This window comes from Cimex lectularius, unplaced genomic scaffold, assembly GCF_000648675.2.
Source record: "Cimex lectularius strain Harlan isolate CLEC.00 unplaced genomic scaffold, Clec_2.1 scaffold45, whole genome shotgun sequence".
Lineage (NCBI taxonomy): Eukaryota > Metazoa > Arthropoda > Insecta > Hemiptera > Cimicidae > Cimex > Cimex lectularius.
In genome coordinates this window covers 55617-71023 of record NW_019392634.1, presented here as the reverse complement: position 1 = coordinate 71023, position 15407 = coordinate 55617, and the positions used below count along the sequence as shown (strand labels likewise).

General features: G+C 33.7%; 1 non-coding gene across 1 annotated transcript; it reads right to left on the bottom strand.

Annotated features, from left to right (window-relative positions):
- Positions 1-1268: 1268 nt before the first annotated feature.
- Trnag-acc lies at positions 1269-1341 on the bottom strand. The gene has a single exon. It is a non-coding gene; the product is annotated as a tRNA-Gly (tRNA).
- Between the last annotated feature and the right edge of the window lie 14066 nt (positions 1342-15407).

Here is a 15407-nt window from a genome sequence, read left to right as displayed (position 1 = left end):
ATCTCTTTTTACTCCTTTTTGCTTTTTGTCGTGTTTCACAATTTGTCTACTGTGTATTTTTTTTTTAAATTTAATTAATTTTTTATGGTGGTCTTATTCTTTTCTCTCCTACTAAATATGGTATCCATTTTCAGACTTTTTGGCACATCTATTGTCACATGACTTAGTACTTCCTATATAAATCAATATATATTCCCCGTCTTCTTTTACCACTAATCTTGTTACACTCGATCGAATATTCTTTGTTTACTCTACTTATGACTTTTAAATAACCAGATATAAATTTCAGTTTTTCATTATCGATCGTCTGTACTACCTCATTGTAATAGTGTAATAGTGTCTTATCAGACAAAATGCAGCATTTTCTGATCTTGCCTCGCTGCCTTTTGTAGTATTTTTCAACTGCACTCTTCTGAAAAAATTTATACACTAATTTTCCTCAAACCCTTATTGCTGACCTGCAGTTTGGTCGGTTCTGATCATTCTCTCTTTCCTGGTCTGATGGTTTGATCTATCACACTATTTTTGCCATTTTATCAAATTCAGTGGTTGGTTTGTGTGATGTCTTGATAATCATATCCTTCTACAACTACTGATACACCAATTCTACACAAACCTTTAATGCCGACTTTTAAATAAAGTGATTACACCTGTAGTTTGGCCGTTCCCGATCTTGCCTCGCTAGTTTTTGTAGTATGTTTTCAACTGCACTCTTCTGAAAATTTTTATATATCAATTTTACACACATGTAGTTTTTGGGGCTGCGGTAGCCGAGTGGTTAAGGCGTCAGACTAGTAGATCCCGCGGTCGTGGGTTCGATCCCCACCGTCGCTTCTGGACATTTTCTAACGCCTAAGGGGACCGGTGGCCGCAATTGAAAGAAATTGACACGGCACTCATCAATGGGAGGAGAGGGATGAGATCTCAGCGACCCTGAATTTGGTCCCAACCCCCGTCAAAAATGAGTTTCTTTCTTTGAATTTCTTCAGAAATTCACACTTGTGTTGCGAGCCCCCAAAAAATGGAGCCAGGGATAAAGTACAAAATAAGCTGTACAGCTGCAGTGCTCAGGAGGGAACTACTACAGTTCCTGGTATCCATCGTACAAAAACAACATGTAGTTTAATCGTTTCTGATCACCCTATCTGCTTTGCTGGATTGGTTATTACTTATTATAATGATACATAAAATTCACTAATTTCGTGGTCCGCTTGACCAATTAATATGATACAATTAATTAAGGTTTTTAGTTGAGATAAAAAAGTCAATGGCACGAGCGGGATTCGAACCCACGATCTTCGGCTTGGTACGCCGCTGCTCTCCCACCTGAGCTACCGTGACCTCGATCCACTCAGACGCCAACTTCCCATCTCAACCCCACCTTTGAATTTTCCCTCCTTTTTGCCATTTTCTAGAGAATCCAATCCGATTACGCAACATTTGAAAAATGCGTATCAAGCCGAAGATCGTGGGTGCAAATCCCGCTCGTGCCATTGACTTTTTTATCTCAACTAAAAACCTTAATTAATTGTGATACATAAAATAATGATACACCAGTGTTACACAAATCTTTACTGCTGACTTTTAAATAATTTGATAAAAACCTGTAGTCGTTTCTGAACATGTTGGTCTTCCGAGTCTAGTTGGTTTGGATTGTTACACTCGTTTTGGCATATTTCCATCTTCACTGATTGGTTTCAGTATTATTTTGGGAATTGTATTCTTCTGATAATAACGATATACCAATTTTACAGAAATCTTGATGGCAGATTTTTAAATAACATGATATAAAGTTTTGGCATATTTTCATCTTCACTTGATTGGTTTGAGTATTATTTTGGGATTTGTATTCTCTGACAATAAGGATATACCAATTTCACCGAAATCTTGACTGCAGATTTTTAAATAATTTCGTATAAAGTTTTGGCGTATTTCCATCTTCACTGATTGGTTTGGGTATCTTTTTGAATATCAATTGCATTTCACCATATTGACACACACGTTTTACAAAATTCTCAAAATTTTTATAAATGGTATTTTTCTGAAAATATTGGTTATTTGTGTATATACCCGTTTTACACAAACTCGAAACTTATGACTTCTAAATATTTTGTTAGAAGCCAGCATGCTGTTATTCGGTCATTTCTGGTCTTCCAAGTCTCGCTTGAATGGCTTATTAAACACGTTCCGGCACTTTTCCATCTTTTCACGTTTAAGGAATATGATTTGACTGAAAATTGGCTAATTTGGTCAAAAATGACCCCTTGATGTTTCAAATTATTTAAATTGTCAGAGCTTTTAATTACAATTAGGTTTACCCAGAATCAGCGTCTTAGACAGCATGAAGTTCTATCGGGAGGTCTACTCTTGCAACTTCGGACAGCAGTTTGACCGTCATTTTCGACCACTTGTTCTCCCTAAATGAATTAAATAGCAATACGATTCAATGTATAATCCATGGCACCAAATGCAAATTTCAAATGTATCTCTAATTACAAAAATATGCATATATATCTAAAAATTAAAAAACTTTCCAGGTTCTTGTACAATTATTTCATCAGTTTTTAAGAAATGCATGACTTTACTGATTTTTTTTGTTTGTAAGTAAAACATAGTCCGAAACATAGTTCTAACTTTGTATATTGTATAGAAACACCTAGATCGAAGAGACAGTTGTTGATAACAGCAGTTTACTAATTTATGTGTATGTAAAACTATTCATAAAATCGAATTGGCTGCGAGAGGTTAATGTTGGGAAAAAGTGATTCGAAGCTTAAAGATTGTCCCTTAACGTCAAATCGTTTTCAACTTAGAAGTATCCCACTCCAATTTAACGTTTCTACTGGAAACTGTCCAGGAGGGCCGAGAGACGAGAGAGAAAAAGAAGCGAGGAAAGGAAATTGGTGAAGTTTAACCGTCCTGGGGACAAGTATTCTGATACAATTACACCCATCTTTGCGACCCGCTTCTCTACAAGTTTCCAATTCTAAGCTTAAAGTACTAGGTTAAAAGGGAAAACCGTTTCCCCCTGAAATTCAACACTTTTAGAGTTTTTATTTTCAAGAAATAAAAATGCCATTAAAGTTGATATGGTTATTTGAATTTGTGAATGTTACTCTCTAAATGACATTTTAAAACTGATATATCTTTAAACCTTATACTTTTAAAGAGATTTAAATCATTTAATGATAAAAAAGCATACTAGAAAAATCTTGATAAAAACTTTTGGTTTATTATTAGTTCAGACCAAAAAGCGCTAATAGTAATTGCTCTCTTTTACGAGGTTGAAAACAACTGTTAGCGAAATACGCAACTGTTTAATCTCCATGAGAGGAAGCTTCCAGCAGTGTGGAAATTAAATTACATTTAGATGGGACAAAATTGCCGGAACGCAAGCTCGGGAACTTTTACGATTCGCCGAAAAGGGTGAAATGTACCGGACTTTGATTTTCCCCTATCGAGTTTTTAAAAGACTGACGAATTAACGCCTTGTGAAAGGCCTACTTCGAAGAATCGTATTAACCAAATGGGAAAATGGAAAATGGACGGCGAAATGTTCATTTGCAAGAGGGAAACGTCAAGAATCAAACGGTAAAAGATGTAAGGGATTATAACGAGGATTCAAATTGCAAAAGAAAAAAGTAATTTAAAATTTCCTAGTCCTACTTTTTTTTTCAATTATTTGGGTTCATCCAGCTTATTAGATGAAGTACTTAATTTATAAAGTACCATTTTAGAAAAGCTCGCTTTACGATTCCTTTTAAAAATTATTTTACAATAATTTTCAGACGTGATTCAAACATTGGCTCGTTGCACAACGTAAATCCATTGTTGACAATGATAAAACAATTTATTTTCTAATACATTTATTTATAGTAACAAATGGATTTTTTGTTTTTGGTCCCCAAATCTGGCAACGCCTACAAAACCTACACAAGCAACCAATCGAACCAACACACGAAACGTATACTATTTTGGAAATTTATTGAGAATTTAATGACAAAACGTTATTTTCGTTTCATCTAACAGAATTTATTCATTATTTATTAAAACTAGGTTATTCGGAAATCGTGAAATGCGGTCTGGTGTGATGTAGGAGATCATCTTCAGGGTCTGGGATTTATAAACGTTGTTTGAATTTTACAAATACGTTTAGGATGTGAAAAAAATTATATTAAAAATAGAATCTGACATTTTTCCATTTCTCCCACTTCTTGTTTATCGGTACTCTAATGAAATTCTAAAATAGTTAAACTTCAATTTATTCAAAAATATGAGAGCTACATTTTTTGTAGAAGCATTAATTCTTCTCAAATACTTTGCCTTACTCTCTCTCGCTCTCTCTCTCTCTCTATCTATCTATCTATCTATCAATCTATCTATCTATCTCTCACTCTCTCTCTATCTCTCTCTCTGTTGCTTTCTCTTTCTTTTCTATCTGTTTTCTCTCTCTCTCTCACCCTCTTTTTCTGTGTTTCTTTCTCTTTATCTCTCTCCGTCTTTTTTCTCTGTTTCTTTATCCTTTTCTCTGTTTCTTTATCTTTCTCTCTGTTCCTATTTTTCTTTATACTTCTCTGTTTTATTATTTTTCTTTTACTTTCTGTTCTTCTCCTCTCTCTCTCTCTCTATCTCTCTCTCTCTCTATCTCTCTCTCTCTCTGTATCTATCTGTCTATCTATTTTTCTATCTATCTATCTAACTATCTATCTATCAATCTATCTATCTATCTAGCTACCTACCTACCTACTTTCTACCTACCTACCTATCTATCTGCCCACTTTCTATCTATCACCCTATATATCTCTATCTACCTATCTCAACATATTTTATTTTAATAGCCCGCATTATTTCTCACATTTGTCAATAATGTCCGAGCCGAAGCATTCATTTTCTTGTTCTGACAAAACATTTTGAAAGACAGAATTACAACATGTATGTCAGCATTTTTTGACACTTTGGTGATATGTGTTGGATCTTTCGGATCACTATTATTATTATTACACTTGTTCCTTTATGAAAGAAGTGGGTGGTGCTGCTTCGACGTTGGCGAGGGGGTGAAATATGACCTCTCGCCGTTAGAGTCAGTGCCCAATAAACTGCCAACGGCCCCTGCGGGCAAAGGCGCCCCCAAAAAGTAACATTACTCTATAAATATTTTATCGTAGGGCCTTGGGACCCATGGCATAGTTTTTCATATTCAGGCGCGCCCCTAGCCATTCCTGGCGGGAAATGAGACACTCAGCCCGCGTAGAACAAGGGAAGTGTGATTTATTATCACTTACCCCTCGACGGTGGAAAGGTGTACACTCAGGGACGGGGAATTCATAAGTTGACTCTCTTTGGAAAATTTCCCTGTCCTTTTCACCTTCCAGTACAATTCCCCCCCTTGCCAATAATTAACTAATTAATCAGTTTCTAGATGGCAAAGTTGCCATTCAGAAATTGTCACGAAAATTAGCTTGGCAAACGAAACTCCATACTTAAGAATATGTGAATTGGAAATCCTTAAAATTTCTTTCTAGTAATAATTTAAATCAAAGAAAAATATTTTTGTTGTATAAGTTTTAGTCTAAGACAAGTTGGATTTTCAATAGTACCAATATCACATATATTTGACCATCTTCTGTGGTGAATGAAGAAAAAGCGAACATAATAAATAATTTCCTTCAATTAATTAATCTTTATGTAAGGTATTGATTGAGATAAAAAAAGTCATTGTCACGAGCGGTATTCGAACTCACGATCGGTTAAATTCGCCGCTGCTCTATCACTTGAGCTATCGTGACTTTGATCGACTACGAAATCTAATGGATTTAATAAGTAAAACGAAGAATAACTTTACTAAAGCTCTCCGTGGCCATTTAAAGCGTCTAGTGGGCACTCTCAACACGACAGATAAGAATGACACATCTACCCGGAAAACAGACACTTGGAGGCCTGAAGATGATCTCAATAAAGATCGAAACGTTAGCACGATAAAGAAAATATTTTTCTAAAACCTACGTCACACCAGTACATCAAGTAACGGTCTCTAAACATCCACGTAGGACACAAAGTTACAAAACAGTATATACGGATTAAAGAAAAACCAAGATGGGTCAGAATTAAACAAGACCAAAGCAAATAACATATTAAGTAGCTAGTTTCAAGAAATAAAATACAAGATGATATATAGAACATCTAAAGACGGACCCAATACAGAATAAAGAAGATCTTGATTACAAAATTTTATTTATAAAAATTGCCAAACGATGTTTAAGATCTTAAATTTAAAACAAATCAACAACATCAAATGATATAATATGGAATCAGAGTATTTCTACAAAACTATTTTATTTTGTATAAACTATAAAGCATCGGGAGTAATTTCATTAAGATAATTTGTTAAGGATAATAATGAAATATCTTCTGAAGGCAAAATCCTGCTTGTCTAAACCGGAAGTAATGTATTCGATACCAAATTCATTGTCTACCACTAGCCTCACGCTGTGTTGGTCTGCCAACGGCGTCTTCTAGGGTTCCACTTTTGAATGTATAGAACTAAAGCGTTACATTATTAAAGTTTCATGACAAAAACACAAATGTAAATAGTTACATTGCATGATAACGTTCGTACTTGCTCAACCCAGAGTATGCATTAAAAAGCGTCACGGTGAGACCAATAAGAAAGAAGGCAAACTAAAAAATACAAAAAACCAGAATACAGTCATTCTTTTTAAACCTTTTTTTAATTCTTAATATGATATCAAAGTTTTATTTTCACTGTACTTAAAACCATAGATTTCAAAATTGTAAATAGCATGTGGTTTGTTAGCCTTCAAATTCTTTGAAAGCTCGACAAGGAACTAAGTTCTTTCTAATTGGCCTTATCCCCGATCGGTATTTAATATATAATTACAATTGAAGGCTGGTAACTAATTATAACGGCAATTATAAAGAGATCGTGTACTGATTGTTGAACAACTCAAAAGTGGGTATAAATCATATGATAATTTTTCAATTTTTCATAGTGAAATAACAGGAACTATGATTGCATAAGTCAAACAATTGGAAAGAAATATTTGAAAAAAAATTCTTTGAATGCACTTCATCACAACATATTATTACGAAATTTAATAATTAATAAATTAATGGTATTGGCTGTATATGTTCCCAAAGCATAAAACCTATTTCGGTAAGTATTTTATTTCTCGGAGAATACAGTAAAGATTCGCATAGAATTTTTTTTACCATGATCTTTTTACAACTTTATTTTATTTATTATATACTTTTCACAAGTAACAACATAAAGAAATGATTGATTGTATATGAATCTTTAATATATGAATATAGTCGCATAAGTATAACTTGATAATCAGATTGTCTGCAACGGCAGTCAATACGTTGAAAAATTTGAAAAATATTTAGAGAGAGAGAGAGAGAGAGAGAGAGAGAGAGAGAGAGAGAGAGAGAGAGAGAGACAGACAGACAGACAAACAGATAAAGAGGCAGATAGACAGAAAAGAAAAAGAGGAAACGAGAGCGAGAAAAAGAGTTAGAGAGACGGAGAAAGAGAAGGAGCGAAGAGGGGTAGACAAAGACAGAGAGCTCCTAGATTTTACCTAGCGCACTTCGAGGATACGAGCAAAAGCATTGAAGAAATTGTATGTCCTGACTTGGATAATCAAATCCATAATTGTAAGGTAAATGTTATCCTCAACGAAGAAAATATTGAAAAAAGAAAATCCCGAAATGAAAACCTCCAATTTTTTCGTGATTGCCATTTACATACAAAAAGTGAACACATAACAAAGGAAAATGAACAAAAACCCAATGAACACATAAGATGTTTTAATGAAGGGTCAATGTTTTCTAGGTAAATTTAATTTTCTGCCTGTAAATGTTTGTAAAACATAATATTTTAGAAGGAATCATCGCATCTGGATGTCTCTTAAGGGTATGCATGTAATTTTAAAAAATGTTTGTTCTTTAATACCCTTAATTCTGTGGCATCTTTACTGTACGTTTGTCTGAGTTTCAACATAGGCTGAAAAGGATTTGATTCATCACTATCTATTTGACATTATTACTGTTTGTTGCTACTAAAACCATTTTTTAACTTTTAATATAAATTGTTTCTATGTTAACACCATGTTTCCGTTCTTGTCATCTGAAACCAATTTATAATAATTTAAAAAGAGGGTTGAACGTTTTGAGAAAACGAGTGTTAATCTACTATCGTACCCATTAGAAATGTTGTTACTTGCAAACAGGATATAACAACAGATATTAATCATCTCCAGGAGATTTATATTTAAAAGATAAACTTATATACGTCGAGTGAACTCTTTAATCTGAGGCAGCTCGGTCCTCTCCAGGTAATTCAGTTAAATACCGAGAGCAATTTGAGGTTTAATTACCGTGTAATTGTTATCCCTGACGAGTGAATATATCAACGGCAAAAAATTACGAATTTCCACAGTTAAGACGGTTCGAATCAAATTGCACATTAGATAATACTGAAAAACTGATGCATCGTGAGAGAAACAATTACTATCCCATTGAGACGGGACGTGTTTCGATTTAATACACCCAGGAAAACATTATTTGACAGGGAAAATAATATAAAGGAATTGCACATTTCCCCAAGGATTCGTTTTATAAAACAATTAACTATACGGAGATTCACACGGCAGATGTCTCGGCAAAGGTTGAAATTACACGGGAATGGAGGTTCCGTCTTCCTCCTCTTCACCTTGCTCTTGCCGTCACGTCGTACTTTAAATTGTGCTTAATTTTAGAATTCAATATGAAGATGGAAATCCCTTCTAAACACTTTGAAAGAAAAACCCCGTGAATTTTTTAAATACTTCATTTCAAGGATTTATTGCTATTTTAAATATTCAAATTTCCAATACAACCTTTTCAGTAAAATGCTAAATAACTGATACTGAATTATAAACAATAATGCGAATAAAATTATCTATATTTGGTTTTAAGTGCTTATTTTCATTCCTTACAGACTTTCATTAAATCTGTTTAGCCAATCTTTTTCTGAATTTTTCCCAATTTGGAAAAAGGAAGTAGTATCTTAAATTGATTTTATAATTTAATATGATGCTAAAAGTCCTTTCTAAGGACTTCCAATGAAATAATCATACATTTTAAAATACATCAATATCTTTTCAGATGCAAATGAAATTCTTAGTTTCCACATTTTAAATTGTGCTGGAATCTAATTAGGTTTTTCATTAAAAATCTAAATATTTTTATGTATTTGAAAGTTTATGATAGATAAGACTGTAACAATTTCTTCATTTGAGACAAATTAAACAAACAATTTAAGGAAAGCTTAATTTCCAAAAAGGAAAACGGAAATGTGTACTTTAAACTGAGTTTTTTTTTTTTTTTTTTTTTTTTTTTTTACGAGGGTTCGCAACAGCAGAGGTCATATAAACCCTCAGGGTGCCGGTGTTTTTGAAAAAAAGCCCATTTGTAAGTATGTCGGGTTCGAATGCAGGGCCGCTGGATTCGAACCCGGGACCTTTACCTTACAGTGATGAGCGCCGTGTCAAAGACTAAACCTTGCGGCCACCGACGCCCCCTCTTTAAACTGAGTTATTCTCTAATTCAATAGAAAGATGGAAATCTTACACCTGATTAAACGACATTTGAAAAATGGCAAACAGTGGGAAAATTCGAATGGTAGATTGAGATGGGAAATTGGTGTCCGAATGGATCGAAGACACAAAAGCTCCAGTGGTAGAGCAGCGGCGTATTTAGCCGAAGGTCGTGGGTTCGAATCCCGCTCGTGACACTGACTTTTTCATTTCAACCAATAACTCACATAAAGATTAATTGATTGAGAGAAGTTATTTGGTCAATCAGATCACGAAATCTAATGGACTAAATAATACTATTTTCAGGTATTAATCTCCATTTGAGGCAAATTCTTCTTAATCCATTTAGCCAAAGCTTTTCTAAATTTTTTCTCAAAATAGAAAAAACAATTTGTAATTTAAGTTGTGTTTAAATGCAGAAATAAACGTAATACTGAAAATCCTTCTTAAACACTTGAAAAGAATTGCAATTGAAAATTGTTTTCTTGGATTTCTACATTAAAATATTAAAACTTTAATACCCAGGAATATGCACTTTAAACTATGTTTAATTTTCTAATTCAAGAGGAAGATGGAAATCTTATACAACAACTGAAAGAAATGCAATTAACATTAATCTTCATAGGGGAGTCGGCGGCACGGTGAAGGCTCGGGTTCGATTCCAGAAGCCACGCTTTGGAACCTGACATACATTCATAAAAGTAAGACATACTTATTTTAAATACAAAAAATTCTCTTCTAGGGTCATCTCAGTTCTAAAGTGCAGTTTTAAATATTCACTATTTTAACTTAAATAATACTATTTTCACGCATTAATGTCCATTTGAGGCAAATTCTTCTTAATCCATTTAGGCAAAGCTTTTCTGAATTTTTTTCCACAATTGAAAAAAACAATTTGTAATTTGTGTTTCAATTTAGAATTCAATGTAATACTGAAAATCCCTCTTAAATACTCGAAAAGAATTGAAATTGAAAATTCTTTTTTTGGATTTCTACTTTACAGTATTAAAACTTTAGTACCCAGGTACTTTAAAGTGTGTTTAATTTTCTAAGTCAATAGGAAGCTGGAATTCCCTTATAGCCATTCTGAAAGAAATACAATTCACAATTCTTTTTCATACATCATACGTTTATTTCATTGAAACTGGCCGAAATTGAAGTTTTAAATCATGTTCCACAGTTTCTCCCATGCTCGCTTAATACGTCAATTACAATAAAGTTATAAATATTTTAAAGCATTTTTTAACGTTTATGATAATACCGTAAAAACTGGATTTAAAAATAGACGCGGATAAAATTATCTATACAATTTTCATGAGTTAATCCTTATTTGAGGTCAAGTTTATTAAGTCCATTTAGCCAAAGCTTTTCGAATTTTTTTCCCAAAAGGAAATATCAATTAGTACTTTAAGCTGTGTTTAAATTTAGAATTAATTGTGATATTGAAAATCCCTCCTATACACTTGAAAAGGGGATGAAATTGAAATTTCTAATTGGTTTATTTTTCAGGTTTATAATCCAGTTTAAATCTTCTTATTGAACGATTCATCGTATAGATAGAATTCTAGATAGTTTTCGGGATTTTTAAAAGTTTATGAGATTACAGTGAAGACTCAGTGAGAAATATTATTGGATTTACAATTATCCATATTAATTTACAGAGCTATTGTCCATTGCGACCGATTCTACTTGATCAATTAATGAAAATCTCTTATTAATTTGCCCAAGATGAGTTTTGTAGTTTGCAATCATCCAAAATAAATAAAAAATCCAATAATCTGAAAGTATTTTAAATAAGAAAGAATGGTATTGTAAGAAAAGGAGAAAAAAACGGTAAAATGTGTCAAAGGTGGAGAAAAAAGAGAAATAAGATCACCTAGGAAGGAATATATTACAGATGAGGTTGAAAATAGACGTCACTATATTTTAGCCGGTAGCTGGAAGTAGGCTGGTACATCTCGTTTTGTGAAGGAGTGCCGTAACTCTTTATTTCCCCCTCGGAAAAATACAAAATAGTGGTTCATTTTATTAAAAGTAACATGTAACCCTAGATGAAAACTAACAGATCTTTCTATTTGTTCTAGACGTCATAGTTTAATTTATGTGTTTTTTATTCTTGACAGAAAGCGTATTGCTTGGCTCCTAGCCTATTGCGCTGCTTGGAAAATAGTATTTTGGATTTGGATTTTTATGTGTGTACACATGTGCAAAGTTGATTCTATCACTCGCACTCCACCGGCAATTTCAGATTTTTAAATTTACAGTAAATAACCAGCAGGCCTCAAGAATCACCCACCTCGGGTGTTGGAATCCGGGTTCATACCTCGATTTTATCCGTTCAGCCACTGAAGTTGACCTCCTGGTGCTGTCAACCGTTAGGCCAAATCAGCATCCAACGCATGCTGTTAAGATCCCAACACATTCATATTGCCATTCCTTCTTTCCTATTTACGTTCTATTCATTCAGGGTGGTGAATTATTCGATATTACTCCATCACCTTCTACGCATACTATATATCTAACCTAATTGAGGGGTTCTTAATATTCCGTCATTGGACCTCTCACACTGCATATTCACGCTAATAAATACATTCACTCTCAACGCTTGGTGGGAACAACAAAACTATATAAAATAAAACAACCTGTTTCCTTCATGAATCGGAACAAGGGACCTCATAAGGGGTGGCATTTCTACACGCTCTTTATACGGAGCCAATGAATTGCACCTCTCAATACGCCATCTTTCGCTGCATGCCCGACACATGGTCCATGAAAATAGGAAAAAGAATTAGCATGTAGAATATAAAACGTTTTTCTGGATGCGATAAATTTAGTTTTATAATGACTGGAAATTTAATAAATTTCTTAAATTTTACAAAAAATACATAAGATTTTGTTATAAAATTTAGAGACCTTCAAACGGAGTTCGCCTAAATAGGATTTATCTTGGTTTCCCCAACTGTTCAATTGTATTTTCTTGTTAAGTAAAAATTCATTTCAAATAAACTTCCACGGTTAAACGACCAAAAATGTGGACGACTTTTTGTCGGACGCGTAACATAAAGGCAAGGGCTGGCGGGATTTTATTGAAAAGTGCTACAGTCGTTGCCACTTGAAGTCAATTGCACTTTTATCCGGGAAGTGACGTGGGAATTGACCATTGCTACAACATATGGACAATTATCGAAATCATAATTGTTCATTTATCTGAAGAGGACGATACGATTAAAGCTTTACTGATAAAACAACCCTTTCCAAATCGTCAGTACGGTTTTACTGGCAAACTGGGATGACGTTATCCAAAATTTCAAAATAATTTGAATAAGGCTAGAACAAATTGATATTTTTCATGTTATTTTTTCAAAGGCCGCGAACTAAGGAAAGCTACGCGAAAGTGCTTCTATCATTCTACAGGAAAACTAACCTACTGGCTAACAGACTGCAACAAAATACCTGATCTCTTAGACTTTTTTATTACCCAAAAAGTTTCTCCTAACTTCATCAAGGTAACAGAAAACTTTGATCTAAATTCTGATCACTCAGCAGTTTTACTGACGCTAAGTGAAAGGTTAAAAAAAAATAATCCAAGCCAAAATTAGTTAATTCAACTACTGACTGGAGTATTTTTGCCTTAGATGTAGATGCAAAAACAGTCCTTAATGTTCCTCTGAAAATGGAAGAACAATTAGATAATCAAGCAGAGGTGTTCACCTCAATCATTCAGACTTCAGCATAATACTAGACAGGCTCTCCATAAAACAATTGGCTTCAACTAACCCAAGGAAATTAAAGAACTAATAAATCAGAAAAGAAAGGCTAGGAGAAGATGTCAACAATCAAGAGACCCTGCAGACAAAAACATTCTTAACAATATGGCTCAAAAACTTAAACGAAAGCTAAAAAAACTACATGACGACTCAATCAGAAACACTCTAGAATATCTAAAACCAGGCGTAGCCACTGACTACTCGCTGTGGAAGGCCATAAAAAATTAAAAGGCCAATCGCCCAAATTCCTCCATTAAAAAAAGTGAATGGTACTTGGGCTAAGACAGCAGAGAAAAAGCCGAATTGTTTGCTAGTTACCTTCCTGAAATCTTTAAACCAAATGAAATCATCAATGGCAGCTTTCTTGAAGTAACAACCACGCCACAAGAAGAAAATATAAAGCTAATTTCACCTAAAGAAGTAGTACAAGAAATTAAAAATTTACCCGTTAAAAAAGACTCCAGGATATGACCTTATCACTGGAGAAATACTAAAACAATTGCCAAAAAAGGGTGTAGTTAACTAACTATAACTACACATACTATAAAACACATAGTAGATAAAAAGAAAATCGTTCCTGTCCACCCATTTGGATTCCGAACAAGACATTCAGCAATAGACCAAATTCACCGAGTAACGGACGTAATAGAAAAATCTCTTGAAGAAAAACAAATTTGTTCTGCTATCTTCCTTGATGTCTCACAAGCTTTTGGCAAGGTCTGGCACGAAGGACTCGTCAATAAACTAAAAGGTATGCTACCAAAGCAGTATGTCGATATCATCAGTTCCTACCTAACTGCCAGACTGTTTAGAGTCAAACAAGAAGATCAATATTCATAACTAAAAGCAATAAATGCAGGAGTGTCACAAGGTAGCATATTAGGTCCACTGCTTTACTTGTTATACACCAGTGATTTTCCGAAAATAGATTTACTAAAAATTGCAACGTTTGCAGATGACACAGCGGCGATATCACTAGGAACGACTATCACCCATTCAACCAAAATCCTCCAAAATGGATGTAATAAGATAAACGAATGGACAAAAAAATGGAAAATCAAGCTAAATCAGAATAAAAACAGTTCATCTAATCTTTACAAACAGAAAAGTGGACTATGTTCCGTCGCTCACAATCGATGGAACTACGATACCATACAGTAATATAGCTAAATATCTGGGAATGACCTTAGTTCCCAAGCTGTGATGGAAAGAACACGTGAAGAAAAAAAGGACAGAAATAGGTTTAAGGTATAGACAACTATACTGGATGATAGGACGTGGCTCCAATCTTGCTATACAAAATAAAACATTATTATATAAACAAGTCATAAAGCCTATGTGGACATATGGTATCCACCTATGGGGTTGTACCAAACACAGCAATATCAAAATCATACAAACATTCCAAAATAAAATCTTACGTAACATGGTCAATGCATCTTGGTACATAAGGCATAAGGACTGTTATGATCCCTGAAGTCACGGCGGAAATACAAAGATTTTCCGCCAAACACCAGGCTAGCCTCAGCCAGCACGAGAATTTGGAAGCGACCAAACTCTTACATAACCGAAACATGGTCAGAAGATTAAAAAGAACAAAGCCATATGAACTTGTGTAGTTAAAAAGTAATAGTGAATAGTGAAATGTAAATCTTATTGTACCAGTGGGTTTATAAGAATGTAAACATTTATTTATTCTATAATATTATTGTAAAATTAATGGTTGGTCTAATAAGACCAGTTTTAATAAATAAATTTAATTAATAAAAAAAATGTTATTTTTTCATTACACAAAGTACGATTATTGTCGGATCTGTGAATCCGTCAAAAAATTCAATAGTTAAAGGTCCTTTTGGGCATATTATCCGAAAACTGGGCATCATAAAAGTCATATCATTAAAACTACCACACTGTTTCTAAAATACTTATCTACTGGTTAATTAAACAATAATTGATAATATTATAATGAAGTTTGATGGTTTGATGAGATAATTTGCAATAAACTACAACTAAAATTTAGGATAATAATTAGATTTGAAGA